General features: G+C 39.4%; 1 non-coding gene across 1 annotated transcript; it reads right to left on the minus strand.

Moving 5' to 3' along the window:
- Positions 1-2,335: 2,335 nt before the first annotated feature.
- On the minus strand, positions 2,336-2,406 carry trnag-ccc. The gene has a single exon. It is a non-coding gene; the product is annotated as a tRNA-Gly (tRNA).
- Between the last annotated feature and the right edge of the window lie 21,739 nt (positions 2,407-24,145).

Below are 24,145 nucleotides of genomic sequence, written 5' to 3' on the forward strand. Positions count from 1 at the left end.
TATGCCCTGTCTAAATATATTATTAATCTCCGGCTCTCTTCCACACTTTGTCTTTTGTCCTGTCATCCTCCCCTTACTTTGAAGATAGCTGCCCCTCTCTGAGCCTGGTTTTGCCAGAGATTTCTTTCTGTTAAAGGGGAGATTTTCCTTCCCACTGTCGCCAAATGCTTCCTCATAGGTAGTTGTCTGATTGTTGGGTTCTTTTCTATATTATCGTAGGGTCTTACCATAAAGTATAAAACACCTTGAGGAACCTGTTGGATTTAGTCTTTAGTGCACAAAACTGATCCATCACAGAAACAAGAGAAAAAAAGACAGTATGTGACTGTTTGTATGTGAATAACTTTATGCATTAACATGTAGTTTTTTTAAGTATGTATTTGTAAGTTTATATAAACATATATCGTATGTGGACAGTAAATGCATGTTTACATATTTTTTGTCATTTAGCAGTCCATTTCACTTTTACATTAATACCTTTAGTTTCTCATTGTTTCCAGTTCAGATGGCAAAAACAATGCATACTCATAGGGAGAATGAAGCCATGCGATTGATAAGTGTGAATTTCATAATCCATGAAAATAATATGCATGCGTGGACTGTATCTTTACAAAAACTGTGACTTTGCATGTCTTTCATACACTCCACAGTCATGACACACTCCCAGCAGATGTTTTTAACTTTATTTTCAGAATGAGACCTTGTTACAGGCCTGTGTGGGTCTACACAGACTGGGACCTAAACTAAATTTCGACGGAGCCAGAAAATCAAAGGTGTTAAAAAGCAACGAATTGTTTCAGGGTCCTGTTGTTGCCCACACTCCATCAAGCTATCAGGACTTCAGAATGATGCCTTGTTTTCTTTAAACTGTATGTACTTATCTTTGTATGCGCAAGCGCCTTTATTTGGTTTTGTTTCATGTTTTAGCTTTTTCATTCATTCCCTTTACAAAAGATGTCGATTCAGTGAGGCTAATTGATTAAATAGAGATCATATGGCATACTGGCAGGATGATTATAACTAAAACACCGTCTGAGAAAATGTTTTTAATACATTGAAATGAAGATAAAAAATTATATTAGCAAAACTGATATGGAATAATCTTGAAATAGAAAAATCTTTATTGTGGTCGATACAAGTACAATAAAATTTAGACTGTTTTTGCAGGATTGTGTTAGTCTGCCTGATGACAAAAGGTCAAATAGAGAGTGTCCTGGGTGTGAAGTGTCTGAAATAATGCTGCTGACCTTCTTACTCAGACATCCTTTAAGTGTGGGAGTTCCAAGGCCACCACACATTGTACAGTCTTCATACTTTGTTGTTCCTTCAGCTGAGCAGCTGTGCAGTGTCTGCACCTCATCATGATGTTGTTTGTGCAGATGCTCTCAGTGGTGGTTCAGCAGAAGTTCAGCACAAGTTTCTGGGAGAGCTGCACTTACTTCAGCTTCAGCTCCTTAGAAGGGACTGTCTTTGTTGGGCTTTTTTGACCAGGTTTAAGATTTGGAGGTCCATATGAATGGACAAGTTGAGTCCAAGGAACTTTCGTTTCTTCACACTATCTACTACTTTTTTGTGTATAGAAAGGAGGAGGTGGGCTGTGCTTCCTGTTCTTCTGAAGTCTATGATTAACACTTTGGTCTTGTTGGTGTTAAGCACCAGGCTGCTCTTCCCAATCAGCCAAGTGCATCTGCAAGCAGTTTGTCATTGCCAGTCACCAGGGCCCTATTCCAGAAGGCAGGTTTAGCTAACAACTCTGTTTCAGAAAGAGAGTTAACTTGGACTCTGAGCTCGTTACTGAGGTAGCGAACTCTGTGAACCTTAGGTTGCTATCAAAGTGCACAGACGAGTGAATTAAAGTTTACATTTTTAGAAAAACTGAAATCCCAAATTTATCCTATTTTGCTACTTTGAACAGTTTTGCAGTCATTCAGTTGAAATTCATGTTGAAATGTGCTCAGCCATATAACATCAGTCAACATTTTGAAATTTACGGTGCTGAAATTCAGGGTCTGAGGCTCCACATATTTTCTACTGAAAATCACCTAAATCGGTCTCAGTGGCTCAACCGGAAAATATCATAGCCTCTGTAATGGGTCAGCAAACTGTCCAGTTGCATGGATCCAAAAGGGACAAGGATCACAGATTCAGGTCAGGTTTTCTGTATTTAAGCATTTTATTCTCACCCACAAATTTTATTATAGCCTTGAACAGATGGGAGAAGAGGGTGAACAGTAATGGGCAAAGAGGTGCACGTCCTCAGCTGACTTGCTGGTGGGAGTTTAAAACCTGTGACCATAATGAGGAAACCTCAGGCTTTGTAGTTCTGCAGAAAGGGTGCGCTGCCCAGGAATCGAACCCGGGTCGCAAGAATGGGAATCTTGCATGATGCCACTACACTAGCAGCGCCTGTACTAGTGGGCCATAGCTATATAAAATAGCATGCATGAGGTACACCTGGAAGTTAGTGTTTGTCAGTTTGGTCAAATATATGACCACGAAATAAACTTGAGGTAGACAAGTGAAAATACATTTACATTTATGAAGAATGTCTTGTCTACATGAGTCTAAAACATGTAGGTAACATGTGCTGGAACACCTGCTCTGACTTCCTTAAAAATGTCTCCTCTTGAATACCCCGACATTTTAATAAAATCACTTTGAAACAAAAAAACCCTCTGAATTTTTACAACACAATAAAAATGGATAATTAAAAATACAAAAGGATCCTGATAATAATGATAATAATAACTGCTTATAGTTACTATTTGGGCCTCTGAAAGCACCCCTCTTTCTATATTACACTAATTCAGACTCCACTACACCTCAGGCTTTAACCCTTGCTCTGGTTTCTGGTTTGCATTCCTGTATTTTTGCATTTAGCCATGTTATTTGTGGCTCATTAAATTATGATTTACAGTCAAGTGTGACAAATCATGTGGCCCAGAAGGGTTTTATATTCTGTTGTCCTACATACTGGTACGCCTTTTCAAATTTAAATAAATAAGAAATCCTGTTGGTGTTTTAGTGTTTTAGATCTGAGAGTGCATGATGAACTGAATTTTAATAACTGCTCAGTGGAAAATGTGATTGGTGTATGTTAGTGTTTGTCTTCATCTGTCAAAGCCGGGTCTGTTTGACTAGAATAACGAAAACATCTTTGCGACCCTGTACAGGGCCTTTAGCATGACTTTTCCAACTTCAGTTACTTGGTCATAATAATGCATGCATGCGAATTAAATGTAAATAATTTCCCCAACCAGGATAAACTTTTATAGATTATTTTTAAAACCAGAAAATTCAATTCAATTTTATTTATGCAGCGCCAAATCACAACAACAGTCACCTCAAGGCACTTTATACTGTAAGGTAGACCCTACAATAAATAAATAAATAATATTTGAACAAATATAAATGTAATGGTGCACATAGTATGGGATTGGGATGCAATGTACAAGATAAAACTGAACAGAAGGAAATATGTGTTGTGTAGGAGTAGGTCTACCACAAGAGGGAGGCATTTGTTAAGGCAGCGAGCATCAGTAGTCAGTAAAGGGGACATTGAAATGTAATTGGCTAGTAGGCATTAACTTTCAAGATTGACAGGATTAAAGAGCAAAAACAGAATTAAAACCTCACAAACAGGCTCATGTCTAAAAATAAAGCGTCAATCATCCGTTTGAATTAGTCTGACTACAAGGAGCAACTTGCATCTTCTTCATCTGTCTTTAATTAATCACAAAACTCATCTTGTTTAATGACATGTGGTTTAAAGAGGTGAGGCTAATAGTATGTTGCTGTATTTATGGCAAACGGACGGCAGAGAGGAACAGCTGCTACAGGAGCAATCCTGTTCTTCCACTTTTCTCCACATGGAAGCACTTTATGCCCGCAGTAACCCTGAACTCAAAAGCTGGCTCATGGTAGCTGCTGCGTGAAGTCTTCTCTGTTATGTTTCTTCTTTGTCAGTTTTAATTACCTCCTCTCCCACCAGCAGCTGCCTGCAAATCCAACAGAATAAAACTGAACAGACCCGATTAGACTAAAAGTTTTCCTCTGTTGGAGTTTGGCAGCTTTCCTGTGCAGCAACCTGATGTTAAGATGTGGAACTCAGGCAGATGTGCTCAGATGGGTGAAGCCAGAACAGCTGCTGTCCTGTCTAAATATCACTTACAGTCTTTCTGCTGGTAAAATGACACTGAAGAAACTGGGAAAAATACATGAATCTTGAGAATAGTGCACTTCACAAACAGCAATATGCAGTATTGGTCATGTGATAACACTGCTCTTTCACACTATCAGTGTTGCTGTAGGTTTAGGTTAGCCCTGTCCATGGACACGTCCTTTAAAACTGTCCACTTTGGCATGTTGACTGTCACTTCCTGCTTTTTTTCCTTTCTCCCAAAAGGATTACATCTTTATGGTTACTGTGAGTCATGCAGCTGTTATTTTCACTTCAATATTTAAATAATTTTTGGTTAAACTGGTGAGAAACTCAGTGCACACTTATTATACACCCAGCCTGAGTTTACACAGTAAACACAGCACAGATATTTAATTTGCTATGCAAAGCTAACAGAGCTTCAATAAAAGGGATTAATTTTGAAATGCTAATCTCTGGACTATTTCCAATTTGAAATAAAAAACTAATTTTTTGTTTAATCACTTACTAAAGCTTTGTCAGTAATGGATTATATAAACATTTTCTCTGTTACTGGTCTCACTGCGCAGGATCATTTTGAAGCACGCTATAAAGAGCAAAGTGTCTTCTGGAGCTTGGTGGCCACTGCTCAGTGCCTGCTGACTGGGTAATATGTGTAAGCCCTACAGCTAAGGGTGATGCAGTGGGTAAAGTGATATTAGTGGGGCAACTAATGCCATCAGTGTTTCTTGATGTAGTGGATTACATTCCTTCTCCATGTGAATTAGATCCCTTTTAAGAGCCACATTTAGCTGTTGTGGTGAAGGAGAGTGCAGGGTTTTTTTTTTTGTGGTTTGAAGCTTTTTAGGAGCATTTGGTGCCTTTAAAAAAATCTTAGGACCTACTTCATATCTATAAAAAAAGTTCGCTTCTTGTACCTGCTGCAAAATTAAACTGTTCTCCTGCACGTGCTGGAACAATGGGAGCTGGAACAAAATGAACACTCAAGACCAACCGCGTCAGAAGACATTCATTATTCATGTTAATTGATTCTGGCAGTTTGGAGACAGTACCTTGTAATGCAACACCCATCCAGGACAGGAAGACGATAAACACACACAAATCTCATCTAGCATGAATACAGAGTAGCCTGCTTCCTTCTCATGTGACTCGTTCTTCTCACATCAACCTGGAACTGCGAGGCACCGTGTGAGCCGGAGTATATTGTTAACATTGGAGTGTGATTTGCATCGTCACTGTGCGTATGCATTAATGTTCATCAGCGAATTGGAAGGCAATCCTTATTTTCTGAGAAACTGAACAGAGTTTTTTCTTTTGATTTGAATTTGGGGGAACAAAAGGACTAAACTATTAAAATGAACAAGAACGTTTTTCATGTGAGATCATTTCAAATAATCAGACCCTGCTAAATTGACAGGAGTACAGATGAGATGCATGCACTCGTTTGCTGGAAATGGGAAATGTGAAAAAAGAAGGTCACATGCATCTTGATGTAGATGGCAATGCACTCAACATCGTGCTGCAATTAAATTTTAATGAGGCCTTTCCATTCTACTCAACTGGAGATGCTACTGTGCAGACTCTCTCCTCTTCAGCCTCTCCCTCCTTCCATGATTTCACAGCACCCAGTAGCTTATTTCCACTGGTGTGCAGTGTCAAAGCAGACCATATGTGAGGCCCATTGAAGAAGAATTCATCCATGATAGATCAGACTAATGTAGGATGAGATTTCTTTTGTATTGTCAATGTGAGATCCAGTACAGGTAATGGAAGATTTTCAGCCTATTTCTCAGTCACTGAGAAAATGTGGAATACAAATGAAGGCAAAAAATATTCACATTCACCTGCGTCATGATTTTCAAATCCACTCCTGCTATCTTCTGTTTCCTGTAGCTCGCTTTCATGACATTGTTTCAGTCTACAGTGTTTCGCCTTACACTAATACATAGGAATACATTAAATCTCTGCCTCGCATATAGATCATCAAACATCTCCGCCTGTGGCCAATTGTATTTAAACATGGTGAGTGATGCATAATTACATATTTGCCTTGTGCTAATGTGCAGCAGTGTCCTCGTGCTAATTATGTGTCAGAGGAGCATTTGACACATCATCTGTGCAGGTTGTGGGAATGACTCTCAGAGGCTCACAATGTGGGTCAGTGGATGACAGTTTCTACTGCAGATGAATTAAACTCACCTTAAGATAGATAAAACCTTTTGTAGCACTTGCACAGATTACACATTTCCTCTTTTCTCTCTTGTTTCTTCTTTTCATCCATTGTCCTTTCGCTGTTTTCAGTCTTAGACTGTGAAGCAGTTTGTGATGGAAGTTTTATGAGACCAGGTTTCTCTCTGAAGTTTATAATTCAACAGTTTTATTTATCCCCTTCCTGTGCCTGCTCTCATCTCCTGATAAGAAACACAGTGAGGTTGTGCACTATAAATCCCAGCACAGACAGCAAGTAACCAGGCTGTCCTCGAGACCTTGATGGAGGCAAAACAGAAGATTTCGACGAGCCTGACCCTTTGAGGCACAAATTGTGAGGCTTCACTACACAGAGGGGTCAGTACCAACACACACACACACAAACTCCACTGCACTCTGAACATACATTCAAGTCTCTGTTTGGTGACTTTGGTGGTCACCCTGTACTTTCCTTTAGCAAACTGGCTGGCTGGATTCCATCAAGCTTAGGTACAGTCGATGTGTTCATGTTTACCTCAGGATAATAATAATACCTATAGCTTTACTACCACCGATAATACAACACACTGCTTTTCATTCATGAATAAGCAACAGAAAATAGGATAGCAGTCCTATTAGCCTCAGCTTTACTTTGTATTTTAAACTAATTAGCAACTGCTGCCATGCTGCCAAGTATTAGTTTTTTGGTTTTTATCAGTATGCAAGCAGTAATAGCACAGGCATTTAGTCTTCTCATCCCTGAAACAAATCAACACTTGTAGTTGCAAGTCTCCCAGTGCTCTAACTGTTGGGGTTTTCTATATAATGTTGTGGTTTGAGGGGTGGTGTTAAACATTTGCACGCCCCAAAAGTTGGATGTCAAGTACAAGAGAAAAAGGAATTCTGGAGTAAGCTGGATGAAGTGGCAGAGAGTCCTCCCAGGGGGAAAGAGTGATGATTGGAATAAGGGTGATGAGGAGGTGTTGGGTGGGTGTGGTGTTAAGGAGAGAAATGCAGAGGTTCTTTGCGATCTGAAAGAGATACAAGACTGAAAGGTGGTGTCAGGAGAGAAGGTGGCAAGGTGGCATTGGATGGTTGGCTGTAGGATTGTTTTGGAAATCAAGAAGAAGAAGCAAGTTAAGGTGGAGGTAAGGACCAAATGCTGGAAGTTTGTTCTGTGGATATCTGGTTCTTGGTGGTGTTGAAGAGTAGCCTGATGACTGGGAAACTGCCAAGAATGTGATTGGTATATCCTCTGGGCACTTGGAGAATTGGTGGTGGAAGGAGGAAGTACAGGTAAGTATTAAAAGGAAGTGATTAGCAAAGAAAAAGTGGGATAGTCTGGAGGTGAAGAAAGTAGACACGAGGAGGCTACACAGCAAATCCAGCATGTCCAAATTAACACTGTCGGATTTGATTTCAACACTATTAAAGTGTCTATATAGGTCCACACCAGAGAGTGTTAATTTAACACTTTTTGGAGAGTTGGTACATTAACTCTGATTTAGTGTTAAACACCAAATCTGTCTGGAGTTGATAATTTAACACTTGGTGTTAAGAGTTTATATATTAACTCTCAAAGAGTATTTTAGTTTAACTACGTAAGAGTTATCTTCTAATTCATTCTTAAAAGCGGGAATTTTACTGTTCTGAACTTCTAGAAATTTCTTTTGGAAATAAACATTTACTAAAAAGATGCAATGGTTTTTGAAAAACATTTATTCTGAACTGTGCACCACAATTTCAAAACATTTTCTGAAAGATGTAACAGTATACATGTTCTCACTTTCATTAGAATTTTGTTTATCAAAAGGTCTGACATGGTAAATGCAAATAACAGCATTCTCATCACTTATTTCTTCAATACAATATGCATGTCCTTCATTCATCCCTTTGTGGAACTTCAACGCACTTCTGCTCTCCCCCATATTCCATCTTCACAAGCATATCCTGTGCGGAGATTGAATAAAAATTAGTTGACACTAATTAATGGCACAAATAATCCAGTAAACAATTGCAGCACAGTAAAAAAAAAAGGAATCCTCTTTGAGCCATTACTTGTGTAAAGTATTTTCCCAAAAGACAAAGACACAGGCAACAGGTAATACTGAACTAAATGTAAAACCTCAACCTTTTTAATTTTTACCTAAACCGTGTGCACAAAACTCTGGAGGGATCTATGCTAACGTAGAATCCAGTCAGGACGTCAGCTACTGCTGTTTGTTTTTTTTTTTTTGTTTTTTTTTATTTTATGGGAGATCGTTTTCAGGCTTCAAGTAGCACCATTATACCAACATTTCACATTCTAGACATTGTTTTAGGTGTATTTGACCAAAGGTTTGACTGAAAATTCATATGCAAGCTTTTTTTCAAGGCTGTGGTATTTGCCCGCAAACAATACCTTTCAGCTAGCTAAAACAGAATATTATGCTATCACCGAGCAACATGGCTAATGCCTTTCACACAGCTTTGTCTCAACTCCAAAGAGCCACAGAAGTAAAAGCTCATAATAATAATTGAAACAATCTTTGAAAAAATGACTTACCAAGCATGGCAAACAACTCAAATATGTAGAGCAAAATGTTCTGAAACGGCTTCACTTCAGCTTCGATTGGAGCCGTGCTGGGGGCGGAGTCTGTGAATTTACTCTATTGGTGTCATAGACCCCGTAGGAGTTCAGAGTTAAGAGGTCAAGAGTTAATGTTTCCATTGTAACACCTCCAGATTTGACAGAGAAACACTCATTTTTAACACTCGATTTTAACTACTATCATTTTACACCTCAGAGTTACATTAAAAGAATGTGACTCTGCTTAGAGTAAAATTAACTCTACTTTTGCAAGAAGACTATTAACACCAAAACATTTAACACTTTTGAATTTGCTGTGTAGGCATATGGCAAAAAGAGATGTGGCAAAGGCGCGCCAAAAGGTTTATAGTGAATTGCTTCAGAGGGTGGACACTAAAGAAGGAGAAAAGGGGCTTGTATCGAGCGGGTAAGCCAAGAAATGGAGCTGGAGAGAAGAGGAATAAAAGTTGGTGGGAAGCAAGACAGAGTACATAATGTGTGAATGAGAGAGAGACAGGTGCAAGGACAGGATGAGCTGCAAGGAGCAGAGATAGTGAACGCAGGCGAGTTTAAATACCAGGGGTCAGCCATCAAAAGTAACGGACGGTGCAGAAGGGTGGTGAAGAGGAGAGTGCAGGCAGGGTTGAGCGGGTGGAAACGAGTGTCTGGTGTAATCTGTGACAGAAGCATAGCAGCGAGGGTGAAAAGGAACATTTGCAACATGGTAGTGAGACCTGCTATGATGTAGCAGATGTGGACTGGAGATGGTGGCACTGACAAAAAGACAGGAGGCCGATCCTGGAGGTGGCAGAGCTGGAGATGTTATGATTTTCACCGGGAGCGACCAGGATGGACGAGATTAGAAATGAATATATCAGAGGGACAGCTCAGGTGGAGTGGTTTGGGAAGAAAGTTAGAGAGGCAAGGCTGAGATGGTTTGGACATGTGCAGAGGAGGAATAGTGGATAACGAAGGGTGTTGAAGATGGAGCTGCCAGGCAGGAGGAAAAGAGGAAGTGCACATAGAAGATTCATGGATGCAGTGAAGGAGGACATGCAGAGGGTTGTAGTGACAGAAGAGGAAGCCAGAGATAGGGTGATGATCTGCTGTGGTGACACCTGAAGGGACCAGCTGAAATAAAAAAGAAGAAAAGCAAGAAGAAGAAGCACATTTGCACTAATTAGATATATAACTGAACTAAAGTAAAAAAAGCTACGCTGGACTCGTGTCAGCTGCGATTGGCAGTTTGTTGCTTCCTAATTACAGTACATTTTGTAATACGACAAAAGCACAATCACAACCATATAACTCAGTCATAGATAACAAGCTCCTACCCTGGTGTACCCTGCTTTGACAATCTAGCTTTGCTACTTTCAGTGTACTGCAGCTAGTAATGTCAAAATTATTTCCATCTCTGACAGCAGTGTCTGTGTTTTGGTCCAATTTAATGTATATTAAATGTATGAAAACTGCACTCTGTCAACCACAGCTGCGAAGCAAAACATCTTAAAGCAACATAATAAATCTTTACGTATCTTGCACACAGATGTTTCACCAGTTTGTCTCACAGACGCTCTTTACTTTTTTGCAGAAATGTGATAATCTCGCACTGAAGCACCCTTTGTGATATGATTGACATTTAAAGACAGCCACTTGTTCCTGTCATACAGCCTGTATGACAGGAACAGGAAGGCATCGTGCACAATTTCTTTAGTGTGCCGAGAAAGAAAAAAAATAAAACGGTTTCAGCTAAATTACTCCTTAAAAATCACTGCAGTGCAGAGCGATTAGTCAGTTATAATTTTTCCGGTATCAAGAACTTTTGTAATTTGCATGACTTCTTAATGTTTTTTCAAAGTTTAGTCCTCATTTGCATAATTTTCATTATCCCATAAGAAGTGGCCCCAGCATCATAAAGCTGCTCTCCATTCCTGCTTGTAGCAGTTAGTTCTAGCTGTGTTTTAGAAAATTTGTCAGCTCGGCTAATTTTACAAGAAAAATCAGCATTGTAGTTTTTATGAGGGAAAAAGTTCCATATCAAGAAAGTCTGTAGTTATTTGTGCAGTATGTTTTTATCTTTTATACCCCTCACTTGTGGATATCCTTCATCTTTCTTCAGTGAACGTGACACGAACATGAATTTTACTTTAGAAACTGCAGTGGATTTTCTCTGAATCATGACCAGCTGCCAATGAAAACACTACACAGCAACAGCCAGTTTTATTGTTATGTGTCTGAAAAGCGTTATCTGTCCTAAAGCATTGCCATTTTAATTTACCAGTACTTATTCCAGAGTGTTTGCATAGCTGTAACAATGGCAGCGCTGATCTGATGACACAGCTGTAGCCTCCTATCTACTTTATGCTGTCTCTTCTCGCCTGTAGGAGGTAAAGAAACAGGCAGCCGTTGGTAGATAAACATGTGAGCATGACTGTTTTCTCACCGGTGGAAAACTGGACTGAAAAATGGAAATTATTATCACAGTAACAGAACAAAAAGTCACCAACCGCCTGTTCAGCCGTATAAGAATAACAACCAATGGACACGTTTCATTAACATGCTGAGTAAACTAAGCATGGGCCAGAGTGTGGCCCCTCGAATAAACTGAGAAATAAACCATAAAGACAAGCTTAGATTGAATTACATTTACAGAGGTCCTGTTATAGACTAACATGTCACGTGTTGTGGAAATGATGACCTGCATTAGTATAAAGCTGGGGTCGGCAACCATGATCACTTGTGTGCCACAGCTGGCTCGCGAAGGGTTAACTGATGGCACGACACGCAGGGAATTAATCTGAGAAGGTGCATTAAAATAAATGGCCGGGCCACTGGTGCACATCGCAAATTAGCTCGCATAGACACATTAGTTGTGCTGCTTCTTAAAACGGTATCTTAGCTAAAAACCCCAACTACTGGATTCCACTTGTAATTGGCTAAAAATCATTTAGCCTACCGGTGAGAGAGATGTTGCTAGCTGACAGTTTTTTAAGTGATGTTGAAATTTCCACGTTCCGCTACTTCAAATGCTTCAGGAGCTGTCCGCTCAGCGCAGGACCAGCACCACGGACATACACACAAATACAATACTGCACTATGCCAACATCTGCGAACAAATATAGTTCTATAAAGTTGTTCTATATAGTGTGTAACTGTTCACATAGAGCGTTATTAAATGTATTGCTAATGCAATGGTTGATATGGCACATTGAGATGGCACTCATCATCAGAAAGGTTGCCGACCCCTGGTATAAAGGCTTCCATTAGGTGATCTTTACCAATAAAACTAATATCAATTAGTCACTTTCTCTTGCAATAGTCAAAGTATTGAAATTTAAAGCTCTTGTCAAAATTTTCCATCCACTTGTTATGGGCATAAAAGTCATGATAATTTGGGGCTTTGAACTCTTCATTTTCCACAGTTTTGAATTTATTTTGGATTTTGTGTGAAAACGATAAATGCAGACTCAAATATATACATACACTCCCACTAATATTTGGTTAAATTTTCCCTAGCAAGTGTCACCTTACAGAATTTGTAACATTTATTTGAATTACTTGGTTTCCTTGCACAGACACACCTTTTAAGCACAGCCCACATATTTGCAATAGGCTTAAAGTCAGGGTTTTATGAAATCCATTCCCAGAAATTTCATAGTTATCTGAAACTACTATGCTTAAAATGCCTTTACGTTCTAGATAAGAAATTAAGTAAGAGAAGCTTAAAGTTCTTTTCTTTTAAAACCCAGGAGGCAACCAAAAGCTCATTAATGACTTTTATTACTATATTAAGGCTAACTTTTTATAAAGGTACAATCCATTCTACCTCAGTGATCCAAATATTTCCCACAAGTCCTGGTAGAACATGATATATTTTTAATCCACTACTAAAAGTAAAATGGCAGAATGTAAACAGCGACCACGATTTACGCCAGCCGTCTCTGACTTTGGATTACCTCTTAAAAAGTCACGACAGGTTTGCTTTCAGTGTAACTCTGAAAGATACAATGTGTGCACCCTCTGAAAAGTGCACAGACTCAGATTTGTCAAAGTATGCCTTGGCTCCGTGATAGATTGTAAGTGAAAAAGCTGAGCTTTCATTTGGCTGTCAGGAGGAGCTGCCAGCTTCAGCAGTTCTATAACCTTTTAAAAAATGAACGGCTTTATGGTAATGGCTAAAAAAGTCGTAAATAACAAAAATGAAGTGTTGCAAGTGTTTCAGCCAAAGCAATCAGTTGTATTCAAATCAGGTGGGGTAAGAGCACAGTCACATTATAATTGTTGAGTCTTTCCGTGACGCTTTTCAGAATTTCATCCTGCTCAAGGATGCGTTTTACAATGTCTTTGTTGAAGAATGTATAATTTGCATTTAATTTAAATTTAGATGCTTACACTTCTTTTGCCTCATCTCTGAATCTGTTGTACAATTAACTCCACTGGAGTTGGTGAAAAACAGTCCTCAACACAGCAAGTGAGCCTGTTTGCAATAATTTAAAGTTAGAGTTGATCGAGTGGGAGTCAATTTGCATATAAAGATTCAAAACTGGCAAATGTTACTTGGAAAATATAGTTCAAAAATCTTGTGTTTCCTCATTCATCAACTTTATTACATTACCTTTAACATTAATCAGCTTAACAGACCTTTTTTTGTGGATGGAGGATGTGTCAAAAATATATAATATATAAAATCAGCTCGCTTCTGTTCTGTCTTTGTGGCTCTCTGTTTTACGCTACTTAATATAAGTGAACTAACATTGGAAGACATAGTACATGAATCTTTTATGACCCTGAGACAGCAGATAAAGTGGAAGACAAAAGAAGCTCTGCTCACAGTGCACTCCGGACGCCGAGATCAATCAAATGTCAGTCAGACAGACTCACCTCTGTGTGGAATCTTAATCTGAGAGAGTGTGCCTTTGAGGCGAGCCTCAACTTTTAAAGAGCTGTTGTTCTATGCAAAGGGATATAAACTATATATAAACTATGTCAGATGACAGTGTGAGAAGCTGTTTTGCTACACTGAAGATTTAACACCTATACTGCGCAAAGTGTTGCTATATTGATGTACTTGTGTACTCGTATTTCTAACCTGACTCCTAAAAGTACATTTTTACAGAATGATTATCATAGTGAGTGTATGTATCTGTCTATGTCTGTTCCCCAACTCTTCCTAGACACTCAAATCTTTACAAATTATATATATATTATCCATAGTAGCTGATCTCAAAACATTACGTGTACGTTACATACTTTTTGCCAAGCACTTTTTAGTGCAGTGGCACTTTGGGGTCACTGGAATGTGTTGCATATCTATAACTAAGTGTTAATCAAACAGTGTCTGTAATTGATCACTTGGTCTTATACAATGAATCTGTAGTTTGCAAAGAGGAAGAAGAATTGCTGTCCCTGCCATCTCACTACATATATATATATATATTTTTTTTCTAATATAATGACAATCAAAGGAATAGCATGATAAATGAACTACATGTCTCTGTGGTCATACATGAGCGAAGCCAACAAAGCAGCACAGGCCTGGTGAAAAATGTTCCCTGCGTGTAACGTAATGTTTATGTGGGACAAAAGTGTGAGACAGATAGTGTTTTCATTCAGATCTTCCATTAGTGCACTTACATGTTGTTCCTTACTATTTGCACACCATACTTTGTGATCTATTGCATGAATTTTATTAAGATAGGATTTTCTCAGATTGAGTTGAGCTCTTTCTGAAAGCGATGTTTGCAAAGTTTGACTATGTTTGTGGTACTACCAAGTGAAACTCATCCAACTTGTTGTTCATGTGAACGCAGTGAACAAAAAAATGCTGTTTATTAGCTGGCCAGCACTGGGATCAACACTAATGATGTTGAAGTCTACTGGCTGAAAATGAGGAGCACGTATAGTGTGATTCACATTTAACTTTTTGAATGTAAAACCATACAGGCACTCACAGAGCATTTCATGTAGCCCTACTTGACAATATGAATGCGCGTATGTGCCAAAAATAGCATGAGCAATCTAAGCCAACAGGCACAGTAGAAAGACTGTAGAGTTCAGACCTGCACAAAATATGCTATGAGATGTTGGATGAAAAGAGCAGGTATACAGAGACAGCAGATGATTGAGGGTGTGGGTGTGACAGACATGTGACTGGACAGAACATGTGGAGGATGGATGGGGTGATAAGGGGAGGTAGGTGTGAAGAGTGGAACATAAAAAGAGGCTCAGAGTAAAACTGACATGTGCTATCTCTGCAGTGAAAGATAGCCTTATTGTTTTGGACAAACTGGAAATCCAACTGTTTTGTGTTTTGTAAAGCGCCCTTATGGTGCATCCTCAGATAAATCAGCTACAGCTGCAGAAGCAGGTGTAGCTGATAGCGTTGGTATCAATCCAATATCAAGTAAATACACCGTCAGTATTGCAGATACCAATACTGACACCGGTGCTTTTAACCTATAAAGGCAGCTTACACACGGGAGAGCAGTGTGCCATGATTTATGAGATGAATTGTCATCAATTTGCATAATCTCAACACTAAATCAGTGTCATTCTTACTCTCCACAATCAAGGCTGGACTGGGACAAAAAATCGGCCCGGGCATTTTGACTAGAGACCGGCCCACCAGGATAAAGATTGAAAATGTGACGTCATTCAGGGGTAAAACCGCAAAGGATTCTGGGAACTTGTGGCAAGAGGTACTAGCGCACGCAGGCTTTCAATTGAACTCAGTTACACAGCGATAAAAAGAAACCCAAAAAATGGCAAGAAGCTGTTGTATTATTAACTGCAATAGCCGGTCGCATGACAGCCACGGGAAGCCGACGGGTAAAGAGATCGTTTTTTTTTTTTTTATCGGATTACGTCGTTGAAGAGAATTTTTTTAAGCCATGTTTCCGAAGTAAGAGCGACGGATGGTCTGGATATACCAAATATAACGTCCCAGAACACTCCAGCTCACATGTTAGTCTGCTCCAAGCATTCCCACAAAGGTCAGAGTTTTGTAGTAGTTAATACGTCATTTTCATAACATAATTGGTGATATAGGTTACAAGCAAGTCTGGCGCTGAACAGAAATTGTCGCGCTATGCTCCTTTATTTATTGTGCATAAATAGTGAATTGTCCTGACACAACATTGCGTTTCGCTTCTGTTATTATGGTACACTGACAAAAACATATACTTTTATTCACAGGATAAAACAGTTGTTTTGTATCACTAATTGTCCAGTACGATTACAGCATACAATATTATTGTCACTGCTACATTTCTGTAACATGTACCAGAAATTATTTCCACTACTAATTAATTACCGTTGAGCTCAAAGGTTATATTAATAAACGGTTAACGATTGTGTATTTATGACGACGATTTGTGAGACTGGTAAACTTATGATACGTACGATGGTCTTTCGTTCTACACGGTGCATTTCAAGGTCCTGCACCCATCCGTCGGTAAACTGTACCTGGGCTTGTTGCAGTGACCTGAAGTTACTAAACTTCATGAGTGTATGCGCTCACTGCAAGAACCGTATAATTATAAATATGAGCGTGGTGAAAGTTGGGCAGCACGCTAACGTCTTTTGTCCACTCTGTGTGCTCATAAGGGTCTGACCCTTTCACTCCTTTGATTTTTCCTCGTATCTTTTCTTTGTCTTTTCTTCGAGTCTGTCTTTTTACGGACCGGCATTGTTCTCCTTTTGTTTTGTACATTCCTTTTTTGTGCGGCAAACAAAAAACAAGAAGGTATTGGAACCGGAGAATGAACGTTTTGCGGTGCTGCAAATGCTTGCATTTGATGCGGTACTTGGATTGTTTTGCCACTAATTCCCGGCATGCAATGCGCGAAAATCACGTGATTGCTAAACAAGGGGGAGGGTGCATCCGGCCTCCTCGGCTGTAATTGGTCCAGCCCAGAGTCGATCATGACCAATTGGCCAATCCAACACCTTTCATTATATATACCCTTCCTAAAAAATAAATAAATAAATCCATCGGCCCATAAAAACAAAAAATCGCCAGCGGCCCACCGGGCAAATGCCCGGTATGCCCGATGGCCAGTCCAGCTATGTCCACAATAAATAGTTAACACAACAAAACACAACTTTCAGATTTTCATGTATTTTGAAACTGGATTTCCCCCCCCAAGACCTGGAATGTAAATGTGCTTGTCTCCAAAGCACTCTGGGTTCAACTTTGGTTGATGTGCTATAAGCTATAAATTAGGGGTGGGCGAACTCCAGGCCTCAAGGGCCGGTGTGCTGCAGGTTTTATCCAACACAGCTGATTTAAATGGCTAAATTCCTCCTCAACATGTCTTGAAGTTCTCCAGAGGCTGGGTAATGAACTCATCATTTGATTCACATCTGATTCAGGTGTGCTGACCCAGGGTGAGATCTAATACCTGCAGGACACCAGCCCTTGAGGTCTTGAGTTCCCCACCCCTGCTATAAATAAAATAGATGTGACAGTCAACACAGTTCGAATGGTTCAGACATTTTTCATCGTCCATATTTGTGGTATATTTTTGCCATTTCCAAAAAATGTTATTTATTTAACACAATCAATGCTACTGATACCATGTTTATACATATATATGGATCGATTCATATTGGACTGATATATTGTTAAGTACAAAACTGTATGTTCTTCACCTTCAGATGTTTTGTCGTTGCAACATTATGGTTGCTGTTCAGGCTCGGTTTCATTTTAACTCGAGCATCTGCACCCTGCCACCAACATCTTTTTCGGCAACATTAACCGACTCCTTCAATCTTTCTTTTTTACTTGCTCTTGATAAATCTGTCTCTGTGCATCTTATAAATATAATACAGAAAAGCTTCCAGGCATATTAATTTGTAAAGCTTGCTGCAGCCAGGCCTGTATCAGACACGTCCCAGGGTGCCTTGTGTGAAAATTAGCATTTGATTATTTCCCTTTGCTCTCTTCTTCCATTAGCAACACAACTTTACTGTTCTCAAGGACTGAGAATGCAAATTAGCTATGTAACTAACAAACTGTTATCAGTCTGAATGGTCTCTGTGGGTTTTGCCATCTTTTATGCGACGGCGAAACCACTCTTCATTTGTGCAAATTGTATTACGTTCAGCAATTGTGGGAAATAACTGGTGGCAAAACCTCTGAAAAAGAAAATTATGTTGTCGGACTGAAGAAAGAAATGTGTTTTGAACGCCTTCATCCACAGGAAGACCTCCCCTCCACCCACTATCTCTGTCCACACAGAGCTGTCAGTCAGTTTATATCTCTTTCTTGTGCCTGAGGTTGATATCAGATACAGAGAGCAGCGCATTAAAGTGATGCCACTACCCTCCTTTTCCAAAAGTTAAAATGAGAAACAGACTTGGAATACAAATAGCCACAGATCAAATGAATGGTAGGGATTTTGAGCTCCTTATCTCACTCAGTCAGTCATTTTGGAGCCCAGACACCAAAAGGAGAGACTATGGGCTCAGAGGTTCTCTCAGCAAGCCCTCTGGCTGCAGCGCAAACAGGGACATCTTACACTCATATCGCATTCAATTTTGCCTTCAACATTGTTATTATATTTTTGACGGTTTCTTCAAAGAAGCTATTTTTCTGCTCGTGCTTTTGCTACTGATACCATATTTTTGCCATATTTCGGCCTCCCTTTGCTTTTGGGAAATCCAGAGAAAAGTTGAGCCTCTGAGACTTCACTTTGTGCATCATTTGTAAGAAAGGATTTTGATTTTTAAGACAGGGCATTAAGCCTGCTAATCCCCAATTTATGCTGCCGTTGCTCTGGAACGGTTCCTGACAGGTATTAAAAGTAGGACTGGTGTTTGAAGTTCTTTTCAGCAGCTTCAGTGAGTCCACATTTCAGTGGTGAGGTTAGTTTAGACTTTGAGTGTTTGAGCCACAAAAACACACTCAGAAATCTCCTCAGCTGCGATGTGTTTAATCAGCCTTTGAATGAAATTTTTTTTTAAAAACCAAAGAACAAAAAAAAGCTTTTAATTTCCATAGAATTTAGTCACGGGATGGGGCAATGGTGCTCAGCAAGTGGGGTTTGATTGAGAAGGTTGCTGCTGCTTGTCAGAAATATGATTAAGCTCTGAAATAGTCTCTGCTGACTGAACGACCCTTGTTGAGTGTTCACCAAAAGCAACTCACATTTCAGCCCTGCTCCTTGGGTTCAACAGCTGAAGAAATGAAAAGAGAAAACGATCTCTTTTGAACTGCCTATATTTAATACCATATTCAAATTCTTGGGTATGTGTGTGTGTGTGTGTGTGTGTGTGCATGCGTGTGTTTCTCTTCTTTTCAGCAGTGAACGTGCACAATATCGCTCTGCACAGAATGAATGACTGAATATCATCTGTGCATGCTGACAAATGGGCTATAAAACCACGTTTCCTTTACATTTCAGTCCGTTACCAGTCCCATTATTGTCTTTTTGAGTTTTGACAGTTAATAATGTCCCTTTTGATCCAAATTTGTTTCCTGATTTGAATCAATAAAGTTTATCAGAGTACTCATCACAGTACAGGGACACAAATACACAGCACAAAATCAAATAGCTTTTTTGTACCACGCTTAAATATATTTCGACACACTCAAATATCTTCTTTCTTCATTTATTTGGCAATATTGTCTCTCATAAAACCTCTCTGAGAGGTAATTACATTAACTATAAAAGAAGATGTAATATGAAGTTTCTATTGCCAAGTTGTTCATAATGACAATAACGCCCCCTCCCCCGCAGCTTTGTATAATGTTTTAGGAGAAACATCACAATGATTTGTGTGTGTGAGTGTGTGTACACACGCGTGAGTGTGTGCATTTTTCCTTTGGTTTTGTAATAAAGGAATATTAGAAAACTTATAGAAAAACAACATTTTAAAAGGAATGGAAAATAATCAAACTCTGGACTTAAAATTGGTGCTCAAAGAAACACATAAATACCTCTGTGAATATAGAATTATCTCCATCTTCCGGACTGATTCTAGCTCTGTGTTGCTGTAGTATGCCCTTTGGAGCAATAAATGCAACCAAGCTATCATATTTTAGTTTTGTGGTTTATCATTGCTATTATCATTATTATTTATCATTAGATCCCAGTTACAAGGAAAGTCTAAAGCAAGTGAAGAAAGGAAAGGAAGTCTGGACCGGCTTTCCATCTGAAGGTCAGAGTCTGGTCCTTTTCCCTAATAGGTTAATAGAAGCTGATAGAGATCGGTGTTGAAGAAACTGGCCTAGCTCTAACTGCCTATGTCTAAATGCCAATCCCACTAAAACTCTAACAATGCAACTTACTAGCAAACCTTGAGTGTAATCAGCTGCTACACCCGCTAACAGTAGCTCTCCTCATTGATCCTTGCACTTGGAAAAATTGCTAGGTTAAACGTTAGTGACCAGGAAATAGCCCCCAAGGATGTGTTCAATTCAAGGGCTGGAACAACCCATTAAAACTATTTGAGAGATTCATTCATTCATTTATTTGTTCATTTTCAGGCACAACAAATACCTATATTGAACATAAAATGCACAAAACAAAAAACAAAAATTGCCTGAAAAAGGAGTGGGACGAAGAAAACTTATTAAATCCCACCCCTATACTCACTCATCAACAAAAAAAAACAATAAACTTCCCGCAGCTACGCCCATCATTGCATACAGACCCATCAACAGCCCCGGGTACATACAAGCATCTAAACGGCAGCTCGCAAACAACAATTAGAGCCTTCATAACTGAATACAGAATATATAAATTATAAATTGCATTACCACAGGTAACAGGCAGTAATAATTACAAGTAACAAACACACATACATATACATACAGTGGGGCAAAAAAGTATTTAGTCAGCCACCGATTGTGCAAGTTCCCCCACTTAAAATGATGACAGAAGTCAGTAATTTGCACCAGAGGTACACTTCAACTGTGAGAGACAGAATGTGAAAGAAAAAATCCATGAATCCACATGGTAGGATTTGTAAAGAATTTATTCGTAAATCAGGGTGGAAAATAAGTATTTGGTCAATAACAAAAATACAACTCAATACTTTGTAACATAACCTTTGTTGGCAATAACAGAGGTCAAACGTTTACTATAGGTCTTTACCAGGTTTGCACACACAGTAGCTGGTATTTTGGCCCATTCCTCCATGCAGATCTTCTCGAGAGCAGTGATGTTTTGGGGCTGTCGCCGAGCAACACGGACTTTCAACTCCCGCCACAGATTTTCTATGGGGTTGAGGTCTGGAGACTGGCTAGGCCACTCCAGGACTTTCAAATGCTTCTTACGGAGCCACTCCTTTGTTGCCCGGGCGGTGTGTTTTGGATCATTGTCATGTTGGAAGACCCAGCCTCGTTTCATCTTCAAAGTTCTCACTGATGGAAGGAGGTTTTGGCTCAAAATCTCACGATACATGGCCCCATTCATTCTGTCCTTAACACGGATCAGTCGTCCTGTCCCCTTGGCAGAAAAACAGCCCCATAGCATGATGTTTCCACCCCCATGCTTCACAGTAGGTATGGTGTTCTTGGGATGCAACTCAGTATTCTTCTTCCTCCAAACACGACGAGTTGAGTTTATACCAAAAAGTTCTACTTTGGTTTCATCTGACCACATGACATTCTCCCAATCCTCTGCTGTATCATCCATGTGCTCTCTGGCAAACTTCAGACGGGCCTGGACATGCACTGGCTTCAGCAGCGGAACACGTCTGGCACTGCGGGATTTGATTCCCTGCCGTTGTAGTGTGTTACTGATGGTGACCTTTGTTACTTTGGTCCCAGCTCTCTGCAGGTCATTCACCAGGTCCCCCCGTGTGGTTCTGGGATCTTTGCTCACCGTTCTCATGATCATTTTGACCCCACGGGATGAGATCTTGCGTGGAGCCCCAGATCGAGGGAGATTATCAGTGGTCTTGTATGTCTTCCATTTTCTGATGATTGCTCCCACAGTTGATTTTTTTCACACCAAGCTGCTTGCCTATTGTAGATTCACTCTTCCCAGTCTGGTGCAGGTCTACAATACTTTTCCTGGTGTCCTTCGAAAGCTCTTTGGTCTTGGCCATGGCGGAGTTTGGAGTCTGACTGTTTGAGGCTGTGGACAGGTGTCTTTTGTACAGATGATGAGTTCAAACAGGTGCCATTCATACAGGTAACGAGTGGGGGACAGAAAAGCTTCTTACAGAAGACGTTACAGGTCTGTGAGAGCCAGAGATTTTCCTTGTTTGAGGTGACCAAATACTTATTTTCCACCCTAATTTACGAATAAATTCTTTACAAATCCTACCATGTGAATTCATGGATTTTTTTTTCACATTCTGTCTCTCACAGTTGAAGTGTACCTCTGGTGCAAATTACTGACCTCTGTCATCATTTTAAGTGGGGGAACTTGCACAATCGGTGGCTGACTAAATACTTTCTTGCCCCACTGTATTCATGTATTTTAAATCATATCCATTCAAACAAAAATCTATTCCTCTATCTATTCCTATTTTTTATGTAACATAAAAAAGTTTTACCTTTGTCCACAATGTTAGACTTTAAAAGCAAATGGATATTATATTTAAGCAGTTTAGCAAGGGTAAAGCAACTAGCTCGAACAAATAATAGGAATCATGACATGTGACATTCACTCATAGAAAACCTATCATTTCCTTTCCTTGTAGCTAAATACAACCGTGCTATTTTATCTTGGTTTAACGGTCTATCTTTGCTAACATTCTCCAAGTAGCACTAAAACGATCATATAGCTAAAATTATATAATATATAGTCAATAGAATTTTTATTAGATTAGATTAGATACATTTTTTAAGTAATGGCAGTCCTAGATAATTTTTTTAAAAGAAGGAAAATAAATATGTTGGTGTTGCCATGTATAATTTGGTCCATTTGTTTTTGGACAATGGTAGCTTTGCCTTTACGCACCACCACAGTGGAATTTAAATCAAGCGGTCAATATGTGATTGAAGTGCAGATTTTCAGCTTTGATTAAAGGGATTCAACAAAAATGTTGTATCATCTGTTTAGCAGTTACAGCCATTTTTCAACATGGTCCACAGTTTTCAGAGGATCAAAATAAAACAAACAACCTAAAATAATTTCAAATATCATTGTTTTTAATAATGTGATGAATACTATGATGACCCTACCCACTCAGCCTTCTCTGTTCTGCCTCTTTCTGGTCTTGTGTTGAAGGCAGCAGGTTGTGATAGGCAGATATTGAGAGACGGCACATCTGTTGGCACTTGGCTAATGGTTTAAAACGGCTTGATGCTAATGTTTTCACTTCTTTCCAGCAGGCAGGAGAACAGCTGGTTTGGGTTTGGCTTTGGATTAACTTCACTTTTCCTTTAGAGACCTTTGCAACATATGTGAATTCACACTCTTCACGTGACTGATCTGGCCACTACATTTTTATTTCTTTTAATTTACATTTTTATTCCTCTAAGACAAATTTATATGTGTGATCTCCCTCCCTTTGTCTGACCTTTGGGCTGGTTTGTGACAATATGCTTTGCAGTCAATGACTGCCTGATATCTAGAACCAGACACCACCAAATGCTGTCTTTCCTCTTTTGAGATGCTCTGCTAGGATTTTACTGTAGACACCTTTATTTGTGGGTCCCTCCAGTTTTGTCTTCAGTTACTGAAACGCATGCTCTGCTGGGTTGAAATCAGATGACTGACTTGGCCTGAACAGCAACCATAATGTTGCAACGACAAAGAATTTCCCATTTCTTTGCCCAGAGAAACTGCTGGGTTGATTTTGCAGTTTGTTTAGGATCATTATCCATTTGCACTGTGAAGCAGTATTTATCTGAATCTCAGCAGAAAGTATAGCCCTGTAAACTTCAGAATACATTCTGCTGTTCCTATCAGCAGTCACATCATCAGTGCTAGTGATCTAGTTAAATGCCTACGCCATAACACTGCCTGCACCCTGTTTGACAGATGATGTGGTATGGATTTGATCACGAGAGGTTCTCTTCCTTTCTCTTCCCATCATTATGGTATAGATTAATCTCAACTTTATTTGAGAGGTCCCAAAGAATATTTTTTTCAGAATTGTGGAAAAACAACCGGGCCTTCTTGATCCTCAGTGTAGTCAGTGGTTTGCATGTTGGTGTAAACACTTAATCTTTTCCATTCTTGAAGGTCTCTCTTGATTGTAGTTTCACAATATCTCCTTGAGAGTGTTCTTGACTACACTTGACTTCTTGACTAGAAAGTATGAAC

This window comes from Simochromis diagramma, unplaced genomic scaffold (assembly GCF_900408965.1).
Source record: "Simochromis diagramma unplaced genomic scaffold, fSimDia1.1 OVJJ01000079.1, whole genome shotgun sequence".
Lineage (NCBI taxonomy): Eukaryota > Metazoa > Chordata > Actinopteri > Cichliformes > Cichlidae > Simochromis > Simochromis diagramma.